Genomic DNA, 14,400 nt, shown 5'->3' with positions numbered 1-14,400 from the left:
TCTGGGTACTATATGGTTATAGCCTCAGTGTGTGTTCTGATGGTTGATTCTCCTGAGAGCTTAGATGTGTCCTAGAGTCTTGTCACTCAGGATGCCCACAAAGCTCCTTGAGCACCCAGAGGGATCACAAAACACTTCTCAGAGCCTTTCTTGTCTCATCTGTAGAATAGGGATAATTACCACACTCTGTTTGGTGGGTAGGAGGATGAAGGGTTAAAGCACAAACTGGTTAGGGCCTCCTTGGTGGCCTAAGAGTTAAGTCTCAGCAATATCACTGCCACCACAGCAGCTTGAGTTCCATCCCCTGCCAGGGAGCTAGCCGCACGGCCCAGCAGACCTCTCCTGTCTCGCCCTCTGCTCCCCTCAGCAGTGTATTTCAGTCAGTCTGCCTGTTCTGTGCCCCACTCTGTCTGTGGTGAATCCTCTCACCCTCCACACGTCTGGCCTACACCCCAGTTCTTCTACGCAAAAATGAATGAATAAAATCTTTAAAAAGAAAGCATAAACTGGTTAGCATTCAGTTATCACCAAGCAAGAGTTAAAGAGGAGAATGGTGTCATCTACATTTGAAATAGAGGAGCAGGAATTATTAAGCCCAAACTCAAATCTTTTACCTTCTCAGAAGTTCACAGAAGCATATAGATTGGGGGACATACTTTGTAAAGATTCTTTCATCTCAAGTCTCCAGCTAGTTTAGATGGAAGAAGACATCAGTAGGCAGCCACTGCTGTGCCTGTGGTGACACCACTTTGGGGAAAGGAGACTGTGAGGCCCATGGTTAGTAAGTAATGCACAGCAGCTTTAAAGCTGTGACTGCTCACACTGACACAGGGGACTCTTAGTCTGAGGCTGAGAATGTCTGTGGGGTATTTACCCCTAGCAGAGGAAGTAAACAGTATATATCAGGAGCTGCTGCTGTGAAAAGGATATAAAGGACTTCGTCAGCAGGGAGCCCCAGTCTGGGGGAGACCCAACCCTGCTTTCAGAGAGCCCTAGTCTGAAGGGAGACCCAGCCCTGCCCTCCGGGAGCCCCAGTCTGAGGGCAGACACATTTCTGTCTCAGGGAGCCCCAGTCTGAGGGGCAGACACATTTCTGCCTCAGGAAGGCCCAGTCTGAGGGGCAGACACAGCCCTGCCTCAGGGATCCCAGTCTGAGAGGGGACACAAACCTGCCTCAGGGAGCCCCAGTCTGAGGGGAGGCCCTGAGGGAGTTCCAGCCTCTCTGTGAGTTCCAGTTGGAGGGAGGAGGCAAGGCCAATTTGATTGTGTCATCTTTTGCCTTACCTGCACACCTCTCCCTGTTCCCTCTGTGCTGCCTTGGTCTATCTTGCTGTTACTAGATTGCAGTCCCCAAGAGGATAGAAAGAAACTATTTATCAGACTGTATGGAGCCTAGTACAACAGGTGCCCAGTAAATATTTATACCTGTTAATGATTTAGCACAACAAATGCACATAGCCTAAGTGATAGATCCAATGAGCAGAACTTATAGCTACTGCATGGTGGGGTCATTGGTGATCAGGAGCAGGTTGGAAGTGGAATTCTTCAAAATCCTGTAGTGATCAGAGGGGAGAAACTCTCCTACATGCTCCTCATAGCGCATGGCTAGAAAGCATGCCAGCCAGCCTTTGTTAGCATTTCCCCAAGAAATCCTAGGCCCTTTGGCCTTTGAAATCTCTCCTTCCTTCACTAAAAAGAATTCTCTCTGCCTCTGACCACTTCTCCCCCAGAGCTGGCACCATCAATAACCAAACTCTCCCTAACCCTAACCCTGGCCTCCAGCTAGGCAAGTTGGAGGAAGAATTGATTCACACGTGGGATCCCAGCTTTAGCTGCAGTAACTCCTCCCTCTGTAAATCGCTCACAGCATTTCTTCAACCAGTGCCAGAGGTACCCTGGGGGAGCTGAGTCAATGACTATGTTTTACATTCAGTTTTTATTTTAGTGGCGATCTATAATCCAAGCTTTATCAAAGCTCTTTTTGAGAACTGTCAGTTTGACTTGAGGACAGCTCATAGAGTAAGAATTATATTGAGTGGTGCTATTTTAAGACTAAATGCCCAATTTTACTTCTGTGTTATACACAGAGAGGCCCAAGTAAGTTTCACAACTTTGACATAATTCAATTTTACAGATGATGAAACTGAGACCCAGCCACTTGGCCATTGAGAGGTCCAGCCACTTGGCCATGATTCAAGTGGCCTGAGAGGTAACAGGACTTCAGAGTCTGAGAGTGCTCACCTGACATTGAATCAAGCAATAATACTTCTCAAATTCTGGCCACCAGAGGGGCCTTCCTTTAAAATATTTCTGTAGTGTCCCATTTTATTAAATCCTCTTCTGTTTACTGCATTGAAATTTTGTTATTGTTGTAGTTTTTTCCTAGAATGTCCTGGTTAAATCAACCAGCCCAAGTGGCTGAAATCCTATCATCACTCAAGGCCACAGTTAGTGCCACCTCCTCCCAGAAGCCTTCCTTTGCCCTCATTTAGAAAGATGTCTTCTGCAGAACTCCCATTGCATTTTGCCACGTTCCTTTCTCTCTACTTTGAGAATAATGTTGCCCTTGGTGAAATAGGTCACACCTGGATTGGGATCCCAGCTCTGCCTTTTAAATCATTGAGTGTATATTGGTTATGTTAAATAAACTTCCTAAGCTTCAGTTTCTTCACCTGTAAATAAGCAAATAGTATTGTAATATCAAGTTATTTAAATGAGATAACAGGCCCACTCTAGATACTTCCCCCCCTCTGCTGGATTGCAGTCTTCCAAATATGGGTCTGTAAACTTCTCCTGAGAAGAGGGGAGATGTCCCATTCAGCTCTGCCCTACCACCTCCTCCAAACCCCTCCTCACTCCCTCACTCCATTTCCCCCTCCCGCCCCCATGCACTCCTCCTGCATACCATGTGGAGCAGGTGCCGAGCAGAAGACCGGAATGGCTGAGTCTTTGAGTCAAGCACATCCTAGTGTCTGTGGGGTGGGCAGGAGATTGTGGGAGGGACGGATTGACAGCAGTGTTCCCAAGCTCCACTCCAGACAAAGTCTCCAGACAGGAAGCCAAAGAGGTACAGTTTTAAGAAAAGGATGAAAACAGTCCAAGACAATGGAGAATGGGAAAGGAGAGAAGATGCTGGAGAGAAAGGAGGACCAGAGGGAGAAGAAAATGAAAGACAGGGACAGATGAACCTGCAAGCTGCGAAATAGGCAAAGGAAAGCCTAGGAGGTTTTTAGAGTTGGAGACAGCTAAGTCCTTCCGGTTCCACACTTTGGGGGGTGGAGGCGGGCTGCGGTGCTAGGGAGGTCTATCTTCATTGCTCCCACCCAAATCTCATCAAACTGAAGCCGGAAATGGACTTAAATAGATGATCACTGCCCCACCCCCACTCATAATTGTGCGCGCGTGCACGCGCGCACACACACACACACACATACATGTGCACATCAAACTGCCCAAATGAGGAAACTGAGGCACACAGAGAAGGGTTTATTGAGGGCCAGGCCAGAGCCAGGATGGGGATCCGGGCACAGAACCCCTATGCCATGCCCTTCTAGCTCTGTCAGGCTGGAGGTGGGAGTCAGAACGCTCACGTCTCAACATGAAAAAAGACAATATTAGAAATGCAGAAAGCAAATCCCAGGGTAATGGAGCCTGGTGTTCGCAATAAAAATTTAAATGTGCCGCCCTGGTGGCAACAGCGGCTTTGATCCCATCAGCCTGTCAGTGCTTAAAAAGACTGGGTTGTGTAAATGGCAAAACCAAATTGAATTCATATTTACTGCTCTTGAGTCTGTGGGGTTGATTGTTTCCAGTGGATTAATCTCTCTCTTTCTCCCCTTCCTCCTTTTTTACTCTCCCTCCTCCCTTGTCCTCCTTTTTCTTTTTCTTTTTTTTTTTTAAAGATTTATTTATTTATTTATACAAGCACTGGGTGAAGTTAGAAGCGCGGGAGGGTGAGAGAATTCACCAGAGCCAGAGCGGGGAGCAGAGCAGGCAGAAGGACCGAAGTACACTGCTGAGGGGAGCAGCGGGCGGCAGGAGAGGTCTGCGCGCCATGTGGGACCCTCACCCGGTGGCCAGGGATCGAACCGGTGCTGCAGAGGAGCAGCTTTGCAGCCCAGCGCTCAACCACTGCGCCACTGGGGAGGCCCTCTTTCTTTTTCTTATATGCCAAATGATTTTATTCTCCCACACTCTTTGGGAAGTTGAGAAGAGAGAGGGACCCTGTGAGGATTATTTCCATTTGTTCCTTCAAGTGGGCTACCTTGACCACCTCAGGAGGCTGACCTGTTTGAACAGCTTCCGGCAGGTTCTCTTGCCCTCTGACTTCCTGAGTTTCACCTCGAGGAGGCCCCAGCAGGAGATGAGAGGGCAGGAGGAGAGAGAGGTTCTGAGGTGCCTATCCACATGGCCCGGTCCCTCCAGGGCTACAGCACCCCAAAAGGACACAGCAGTCCGGCCCCACCTCCCTGGCCACCTTTAGTGGCTGCTTGACTGAGGTCTGTGAGAGGGCACAGCCTTTCTCAGGAGCCCAAAATTGCCCTTTTCCTTCTTGTGGATTTCCCCATGCTTGTGTATGCTAAGTAGGTTGGGGCGCTATGAAACAGTCAGGTTAGGTAAAGGGAACCCACTTGAAAAGTTCTCTTGCTTTCCTGTTTCCCCTTATAAGTCAGGTTGGCCGGTAGGTGAGTTTATTCCAAGGCCTAGAATCAATGTTGCTGGAGGGCAACATGGAATTGTTTGTAACTGTGCACCCCATTATACAGCCCCTCCTGCCCTCACGCAGGCAAGAGGAAACAAGCAAAGAGACTCTCACTAAATATCTAAGTTGATCTTCTAAATTCTTTTTGTTTTAATTGTTAAAGATGCTGTGAGGAGCCTAAGATTAAATAGGCCCTGCTTGATGTTGCAGCAAACACACTCCAGCAAATGGTGATAACTGCAGACCTGTGCAGAGAGACTTCCCCTGCGGCGGGCTTGAAACTCTGTTGGGCTGCCCCTGGATTCACAGGGAAGCACTGTTTTAGAGAGGCCCAACCGACCCTCACCTGGGACCCTGGGAGTTGGGTAAGGGGAGCAGGAGGTTATTTCTAATATAAGGCTCAGATATGAAGCAGAAGTGTGGGCAGATACTTGGGATACAGAGATTGGGCACAGTCCTGTCTCAGGGACCCCCAGTCTGAGGGGAAACACAGCTCTGTCCTCAGGGAGCCCCGGTCTGAGGGGAGACACAGTCCCGCCTCAGGGAGCCCCAGTCTGAGGGGAGAAACAGCCCTGCCTCAGGGAGCCCCAGGCTGAGGGTAGACACAGCCCTGCCCTCAGAGAGCCCCAGTCTGAAGGGGGAGACACAACCCTGCCCTCAGGGAGCTCTAGGCTGAGGGGAGGCATAGCCCTGCCTCAGGGAGCCCCACTCTGAGGGAGGAGACACAGCCCTGCCTCAGGGAGCCCCACTCTGAGGGAGGAGACACAACCCCTACCTCTAGTGACCTTTAAGTCTGATATCCTGCTAAGATATCGACCCACAATTATGTTCTCCAGCCAGTGTGAACTTTAACGCTACCCAGCCATTGCCTACCCTATAGCCTGAGTGGCTTGAAGAAGAAAAGCCAATTTTAATTTTAGCCTGAGCCAAACATAATGAGGAGAGTAAATCATAGAGTGAACATTCCCCAGCCAAATGGAAATGAGTTTTGGATTATCTGCTGCCTTGAATTATCCACCCCACTGCTCCCTTCATAGCTGGGTCCTAGAGAGGACCCCACATGGACTTTGCTCCCTTGAGTGTGGGAACAGGGAGAAGGGAAGGGTCAGGGGTGCTTGGAGAGAGTGCTGATGAGTCAGTGAGCCTGGGGTGCTCTGTGATTGGAGCAGGAAGGATGAAAGGGTTAACATGGTGAGGGCTGGTCCTTGGATATGAACCGGCTAGGGCAGACATTGGCCCTGCAGAAAGGACAGGAAAGGCCCTGGTCCCTAAAAGCCATCACTGAAATCCATCTTGTCCATATCCACCCTCTGAGGTAAGGAGGGAGAGAGAGAGCAGGTCCCCAGAGCTGGATTCTGCTTAAGGCTCCAGATAGTGACATCTGAAATGGGGTGGGGTTGGGGCTAAGTATTTTGGAGAAAGAATCCCAGAGTTCATGATGGAATTAAAGCAAAAATCTTTCTGTGTGAAGTCAGAGCCACCCCACACTCACATCTGAACCTGGAGTGGCTGCTGACAGGTGGAAGCAGAGAGGGAGGCTGAGGCCAAACTAATGCAAAGAGCTGCCAGCCCTGGGGCTGTCTGTGTCCCCTAAGCAGGGACAGATCACAGGCAACCATGGAGATAAATGCATTTGTAGTTGACAACACGACAGCAAATAGCATTTGTTTCCGTGAAAGCCAAGCACACAAACCCTACCCCCTCTCCTTTCCTCACACGCCCTCAACTCATGCAGCCTCAGTCACATGCAGTCCTCCATTGGAAAAATCAGGCCCTCCCTCCCTCACACAGCCCTCCGTTCACACAGACACCCGCTCACTCACTGGTTCACCTCCATTCATGCAACACCCCCTCACCTCACACAGGAGGCACCTCCAGATGCGTGTTGAGTCAGACACGCCGGCTCCCTCACACACACCCCTCTCCGCTCACACCCCCACCCATCCACACGTGCCCTGCCTCACCCACACTGGCTCACATGTGTCTCAAGGCAAAGGTTAGTGCTACACAGCCCTGGCCCCAGGGGTGGGGAGAAGACCATTTCCATTCAACTGGCACCACCAACTCCTATTGCTGATCTCATGTGTAGGGAACTCAGGTCTCTTTGCTAAGTTGCCAGTTCACTTTTATATTTTTTTTTTTATTGAAGCAACTTTGCATTATAACATCATATGGGTCTCAGGTGTGCATTCTTTTCTTTCTTTTTTTTAAAGATTTATTTTATTTATACAAGAACTGGGGTACAGGCCAGATGCGTGGGATTGTGAAATGACTCACCAGAGGCAGAGTGGGGAGCAGAACAGGCAGACTGACGAAATACACTGCTGAGGGGAGTAGCGGGCGAGACAGGAGAGGTCTGCTCACCATGTGGGTTGCTCCGAGGCCGGCGGGGATTGAACCGGCACTGCAGAGGCTGTGGATAGCTTCACAGCACTGTGCTCAACCGCCTGTGCCACCAGGGAGGCCCCAGGTGTGCATTATTTTCAATCGCTATCTATATATACAACATTAAGTTCACTACTAAAGCCCCGGTTCTGCTCTTCACCATGCAGTCGATCCCTTGGACTCAATGAGTAGTTCCCCCTTCCCTTCTGGTAACCACTAACTGGGTCTCATAATCGAAAAGTTTATTTTTGCTTTATTTTGTTCCTTTGGATCGTCAATGCACCACATACGAGTGAAATCATATGGTGTTTGTTTTTCTCTTTCGACTCTCAGTTGATAGTTTTTATTAGTCATTGATGAGAAGGTGCCTGGTTTTCATATCACTGTATATTTGCATGAATCTGACATTTCCACAGTGGCCCAGGCTCAGTGGCACTTATATAATGACGGTTATAATTAAAAAGTGCGCCTTGGGCCGATTTCCCCAGAAGCGGCCCTGAAACAAGGACTGAGCTTAAGTGGTGACTGCAGGGCACAGGTGGAGAGGAGAGCAGGTAGGCTGGGAGGGGGTAGGGAAAACAGTCAATACACAGGGTGTCAGGATCAGTGACTGCAAAGGGCACCTGGGCCTCAGTGCCACAGGGGATGGGATCTCTGGGAGCCCATGTAGAAGGCACTTGAATAGAAAGTGAGGAATTTGCACTATTTATCCTCTGTTCCCCCACCACCTAGCATTGCTAGAGGTCTGCTCTCTGGGGGCATTATTTACCTGGCCTGCCCCTGACAGAGGTGAGCACGCTCCTGTAGCAAGCCCTCACGTTTGGGAGTCCAGGTGCCTAGGGTGTGACTGTTTACCCCACAGGCTCATTCATTCACTCACATTTCTCATTAAGTGTGTCAGGTGGTTCATCTTGTCAGATACCGGGATTCCACTGGGGATTCAGAACTGAACAAATATAGTCTTTGCCAAGAAGGGGTTCCCAGGTGAATGGGGTAGAAGACAGGGAAACACATAATTACATCGCAACACAATAAAAGCTATCCTGGATGCATTAACACGGTGGCATAATACTGTCATCGAGAACAGAGAGGAAGCAGTTCTCAGCTTAATAACTTACTTACGATAACAACTGCTTATCTTGCACAATAGAAGTTTAAGCAGACTAAATGGGCTCGTTCTGCCCTTTTGATGTTGCAGACATCATTTTCCTTTCTGTTTCCTGTTGTCTCCTCTATCTAAGATTGCTCTTTTTCCTAGATTGTGAAGACTTGGGGGTTGGGGCTGTGGCTCCTGTGGCCGTGGCTCAGCGTGGGGACAGCACAGGGAATGTTTCTGCTCTTCCTTCGGGGTGTGTCTTTCTATAGCCAGGAAGCTGGGACCTTTTGAGGGGAGGGGTTCTTGGGGACTTGGCTCATGAGTGCTGTCTCTCCCTCTCTCTATAGAAGCTGTGACTGTAACATCAAAATAGGAGCTGTCCAAGTCAAAGACTGTGCCTCTCAGACGGGGAGCTCTTTGAGGTCAGGGACTAGCTCCCTCTTCAACACACACTCACTGAGCTAGCTGCCTCCTCCCCTATTCTCAGGGTTCTAGAATATTCTATGCAGGATGGCATCAAGGAGGGGGCTTTGGAAATTAGCTTTCTGATGCTAGCTCATTGTCATTTTCTGAGGGCCTGGCAGGTCGAGGTGCTGGAGTTGAGGAGTGGGGAAGGGCTGGACGCCTCAAGCTGGCCGTGGCCAGGCCACCACCTGGCGATTCCTAGACCAGAAAAGCAACCTCTCCAGCCCATGTCTGGAGGTCAGGCGCCCTTTCTCATCCTTCCGCTTGCTCCAGAGCCGGTTCTCTGGGGCTCATCTTGAGTGGTGTGATTTATGGGGAGTAGCAAGCGCTCTGGGAGGGTAAGTCTGGAAAGAAGGCACAGGCAGCTGCCTCTCCTGGCAGATGGAACCCCTCCCACTCTTATTAATTCTCACTTCGCTGGCCCACAGCACCCTGAAGGGGCCATTTCTTTTTACCTGAAGAGGAGACAGCCTTCTCACTTGATTTACGGGCTCCAGGGGCGGATGGCTCCTTGGCTGGTTGTTAAGGTATCTTTTAAATGGAAATCAGGGTGGGGAGATATCATATATATTGTGCCAGTCATCTGCTAAATGTTGCCTCTTCTGTCTGGAATAGCTCCAGGTGGTTCTGACTGGGAAGCAAGGCCCAGGGACTGAGGGGTGTGAGGGGGAATCTGTGGTCTTAACATCAAGTGAAGGAAGGGAACTTTCCTTTTTCTGCCACCATGTCCACTTATTTTCCACTCTGTCCTCATCTTTTTTTTTTTAACTTTTGTTTTAAATATAAAATCCCATCTGGACATTCAGATTACAAACCATCATCCTAGTTCCACAACTCTATATTTATTGCCAGTATATTTAAGAGTTTGCGTGTGTGTGTGTGTGTGTGTGTGTATGTGTGTGTGTGTGTGTGAGGGCGGGGGCTGGGGGCAGAGAAAGACTCACCATCAAGTTTTTCTGAGCCAATTAGGCCTCTAGTTCTGAGAATACCAGTGTTTCTTCCAGGTTCATCCTCAAATAGGAAATACAAGTGTCCAAATTTAGTGGAACAGTTGAGCTGTCACAGGTTACTAAGCAATCCCATAGTGGAGGCAGTGAGTTTTTGAATACAAAGGCACATGGAAGCTTCCGGAGGTCCTCCTCTATTCCAAAGATGGGCTGGAATTAGCCAACTCTCATTTGAAATTGTGGGTTCTTCTCCTGGGGGAGTGGGGAGAATTAGAGCAGGTCCAAGCCTCTTTACTCACTTCCTAGTGGCTAAAATGGGAATAGCAGGAGATGGGGCCACAAGGAATGGGGGTGCAAGTTGCTCACTGCACCAGGTTGTTCAGCTAGAAGTTCTTCCACATCTTTCTACTTGCATGAGAGCCCCTGATGGCCTAGTGGCAGCACTTACCTTGCAGAGTGAAGGCCACATGAAAAACCTGGGGACAGCCAGGAGGGCATACTGCCCCTCCCTAGGTAAGCTCCCAGCACTGCTCTGATTCTCTGGTCACTGCAGATTCAGGGAGAGAGTGCTCCTTCCTCTCCCAGTGCCTGGTTTCTGCCTCTCCCAGCAATGCCTCCCTCTCCCTGCCCCAGACCGGCTCATAGACATTCTGAGCAGACAAGCTCTTGCTCCTTTGCAGATGGATTCCTCCTCTGAAGGCTGATCCTGACATTTGATACCAGCATCCATTTCACAGCCATGCTCCTGATCCCCACACACCTCTCTCAGTTTTGCCCACAAATAAATAATCCTGTGGCCCCTCCTGCCTGCTTTCATCGGTTTCTTTGTTCCCAATGCCAGCCCTCTCCTCCTAGTTGTCCCCTCGCCTTGCTCCCCCCCAGCACCTACACCATTCCAAGATGCTCACAGGGACCCAGAATGCTCCTTCCAGGATTTTTTCAAATCCCTGCTCAAACCGGAGAGCCCCCCTCACTTTGCGTATGCAGTAATTACATGTATCCACCAGCCCCTCTCCTCCCCTCGCTTAAACTTGGGGTTTAAGCAGCTTTTTGTTTGGCTGTTAGAGTAATATATTAAGTGACAGTTCTCAGAATACAATTTTAATTAAGATTCGATAGTCACTTCTCTGTCAGTAATCTTCCATGCTGATTGCTTAAAATATATTTACCCAGCTCTATTATGTCACAGATTTGAATTCATTAGACGTTTGTTAATCCTCAACAAACTACTTTTTTTTTTTTTAAACGTGATTTGTTTAGCAAAATTCATAAGGACAAAAACTGTTGGAAACAATGGGCCCTTTAGGATGGGTAGCGTACAGCGCATGGGTCTTCCCCTGGGGTGCTGCCATCACCCGTCTCCCAGGGGGCAGATGACAGAGCCAAGAACTGAAAGGCCAAAAGGTTGACTGCCCTAAGTTGGGGTAGTCTGTCCATACCAAGCTGAGGCAGCCCCTGTGGGGCAGCCTTGATTGATGGACACATGGCAGGGGGACGGGAGGGAGAGTGGAGAGGGCATGTAAAGGGATAAAGGGACAATTTCCAGCACAGCCACCAAAGCCTGGCCTTGGACTTGGGTGCACCCTGCAAGTCTGACCATTTGTCTTGTGTGCCATGTTGTGAGGATGTGGGGAAGTTCCACTGAGCCCAGGGGCACTGCAGTGTTTCCATAAGGAAGACACCTTTCTCTTAGGCCTGTCAGCTTTCAAAACTCTCCCACTCTTACACACATCATGCATACTTTCACACAGCCACCTCCAGCTTACTGAGCAAGGGACATCCTTGGTCCTTGTGTCCTCCCCTCTACTTAAATCATTACCACGTGGGTCATGCTGGAAAGCATGGTTGATGGTTGCCAAAATACTTTTCTGCTATGAGCAGGCCACTGTGTAAAGATGGTCTTTTCAACTGATTAGCCAAATGAACCCTGGACATTGTTGGTACAGAGCTCATAATCTCAGGGCCAATGCCAGAAACTGACTTTGCTCCGGGCCATATTTCATCATGCATTCATTCATCCAATTAGTATTCATTGGGCACTTACGATGAGTCAGGAGTGGTGCTGGGAAGAGAGTGATGGGTGGACAAGACTTTTAGAGTTAGAGTTTATAGTCTAGGAAGGCAGACAGGGATATAACTAAGGAATTACATTAATGGTAAATGAGCAATTGTGCTCAGTAGGGCAGAGCTGGTGGACCTAATTTGATCTAGGTTATAGAGGGACTTCCTGGAGTAGACAGTGTTTAATAGACTAAGAGCTTAGTGAAGTGGGAGTGAGGGTGGGGGAAAAGCTAGGAAGAAACCAGAGAATGTGGGAACCTGGGAGAAAGCTCAATCAAGCATGGCAGTTATAAACGGGAGAGGCTGGAAATGCCTATTCCTGGGACATGAGGACAGGGGGAGGAGAAGGGGAAGAGAGAAACTGGGGTAGTGGCAGGACCAGCTCTTGCAAGGATTTATTTTTGTGTTGAAAAAGAAGAGGGTCAGTGCAGATGGAGAAGATTCCTGTTCATTTGATCAGGCCCCAACTAAGGATGGACCTAGAAAACCAAAGCACATGGGAGCAGGGAAAAGGTGGCAGGTAGAAAGTTGCCACATATAGACACCTCTGAGGTGGACATTCTGGATGGGTCGGGTTGCGGGGGGCCCAAGAGGTTGGGACATCAGGGACTGACTCATGGGGAGCCCAGAGTAGAACTTATGTGGCAGAGGTATTTAACAAGGGTGACCACAATGAAGAAGATGAAAAGGAAAAAAAACAATCCTTTAGAAAAAAGTTCAGCAAGCTTTTACTGCAAACAACAAGAAAGACAGTAAATAATTTAGACTTTGCTGGCCATGTTTCTGCTGCAGTTACACACCTCTGCCACTGTAGCATGAAAAAAAAAAAAAAGTCATACAATATGTAAATGATGTGCATGACTGTGTCCTAATAAAACTTTATTTATAAAAACAGGTGGCAGGCTGGATTTGGCCCTCTGGCTATAGTTAACTAACACCTGTTCTAACAGCCACGTCCAATATGGTAGCTAACAGCCACATATGGCCAGTGAGCACTTGAAATGCACTCTAAGTGCTAAATACACACCAGATTTGAAGACTTAGTACAAATAAAAGAAACTCAAACATCTCATTAATAATTGTTTGTATCGATTACATGTTGAAAAATATTTTGTATATAGTGGATTAAATAAAATATATTATCAAAATTGAGTTCACCTGTTTGTTTTAATGATTTTTAATATGATCACATGTAAAGTTCAATTTTATATTTATATTGGACAGTGGTGCTCAAGAATATCAGTGTCCAAATGAAATATAGGATAAATCTCTTCCCTCAAGGGTCTTGGTTGGGAGATTAACCCTTAAAGAAACATGATAATGGAATTCAAATCTTCAAAGTAAAGTAATATGTGATTGGTTTGGGTTTTTAAATGTATTATCTATAGTCTTTTAATCAGCTAGTTGTCTTGTCTGTATCTGTGTTCCTTAAACTGGGAGCTATAGAACTCTATTTCCTCAAGATATTAATAGTCTTTACTTTTTTTTTTTCCAAAAAGGGAGCAATTCAGTTTTAACATTCATCCAGTTTCTTTACTGCAGCAAAATTTCTCGACCTTGTGAACTTGCTAATGTGTGTAGAGCTTTTGCAAGAGCAAGCAAGAGGAGGCAGTGATTCCCCATCTCTTTGGCCTTAGAAGCCTCCTTGCAGAACCCTAATTAGTGCTCTTCGAAGGCAATTTGAGAGCTGCTGGGCTGAGTGATGCTACACAACCAGTATGCTTGATTTTCTAAAAGTCCAACTCCATGGAGGTTTTTAGCACTACATAAACAGAGCCACCGTGAGTACAATGTGGAATAGAGGGAAAACTGTAGGATTGGGAGGCGCCGAGACCTGAGCCAAAGTCTTGTTCTTTCCTTTCCTAGATATTCATTCATGTAAAATTACTATGTTCCAAGCAGAACTTTAGGCTTTGCATATATAAGGGTGAGTAACGAGTCCCTACCTCTTGGGTCTCTGTTGCTGGTGCAGACGACAAAGAACAAACAAATAGGTAAAACTTACAGTAAGTTTGAGAGTGATCAATTTCAAGGAGACAAACACAAATTGGGGAAGAGGGAGATATACAGTCCGGGAACTTGGTGAGAAGGTGACTTTGGAATAAAGACCTGAGGGAGGGAATGAGGCCAAGCATAACCCTCATCTATCTACAGAGAAACCTTTCTTGGGAAGGGTGTTCCCAAAGCCCTAATGACATGGGGTCTTGAAGTTCCAGGCAGAAAACCCAGCGATTACGAAATGCACAAAAGTTCATGCTTTCGCTTTTGATTTCACTCATTTCTCCACTTCCCTAAACTCCCATAGATTCAACTACTATGTGGGTTCTCCACAGTGAAGAATTTATCCAAAGCCAGTTTCCTGGTAATCCTGGTGTTTCTTGGGGCCAGCTCTCTCCTTGTCCACACCCTTTTTCTTAAGGAATGCCGGTCCCATTTAATTTCATGCTGAATTTAAAGCAATTAAGTAAAACTACTTCAAAATAAAGCCACAATGTGCTTTTTAAACCCAATGATTTTTAAGATGAGCCACTGGAAAGGAATTACCCACCCATTCAACAAACATTTCTTGAGCACCTACTGTGTCCCAGACATTGCACTTGAAGGTTGGGACACAGCAATTAACAAAACAGGTAAAATTACCTGCCCTCTTGGGGTTGACATTCCAGTGGGGAAGAGAGGGAATATTCCATATACGTAGTCACTATGTAAATTAATCTGTTATAAAATGAGAACTAAAAAAATTA

The 14,400-nt window shown here is 47.6% G+C and overlaps 1 protein-coding gene across 2 annotated transcripts in view; it reads left to right on the top strand.

Annotated features, from left to right (window-relative positions):
- The window catches only part of LRFN2 (leucine rich repeat and fibronectin type III domain containing 2), a 189,825-nt gene that overhangs the window by 134,004 nt on the left and 41,421 nt on the right, over positions 1-14,400 (top strand). The gene's annotated exons all lie outside the window — the stretch shown is intronic.

The sequence above is a fragment of the Talpa occidentalis genome, unplaced genomic scaffold (assembly GCF_014898055.3).
Source record: "Talpa occidentalis isolate TD23 unplaced genomic scaffold, MPIMG_talOcc4v2.1 talOcc4.2, whole genome shotgun sequence".
In the NCBI taxonomy this organism is placed as follows: Eukaryota; Metazoa; Chordata; class Mammalia; order Eulipotyphla; family Talpidae; genus Talpa; species Talpa occidentalis.
The sequence above is the reverse complement of the archived record's forward strand: the minus strand, read 5'-3'. Positions and strand labels throughout refer to the sequence as shown.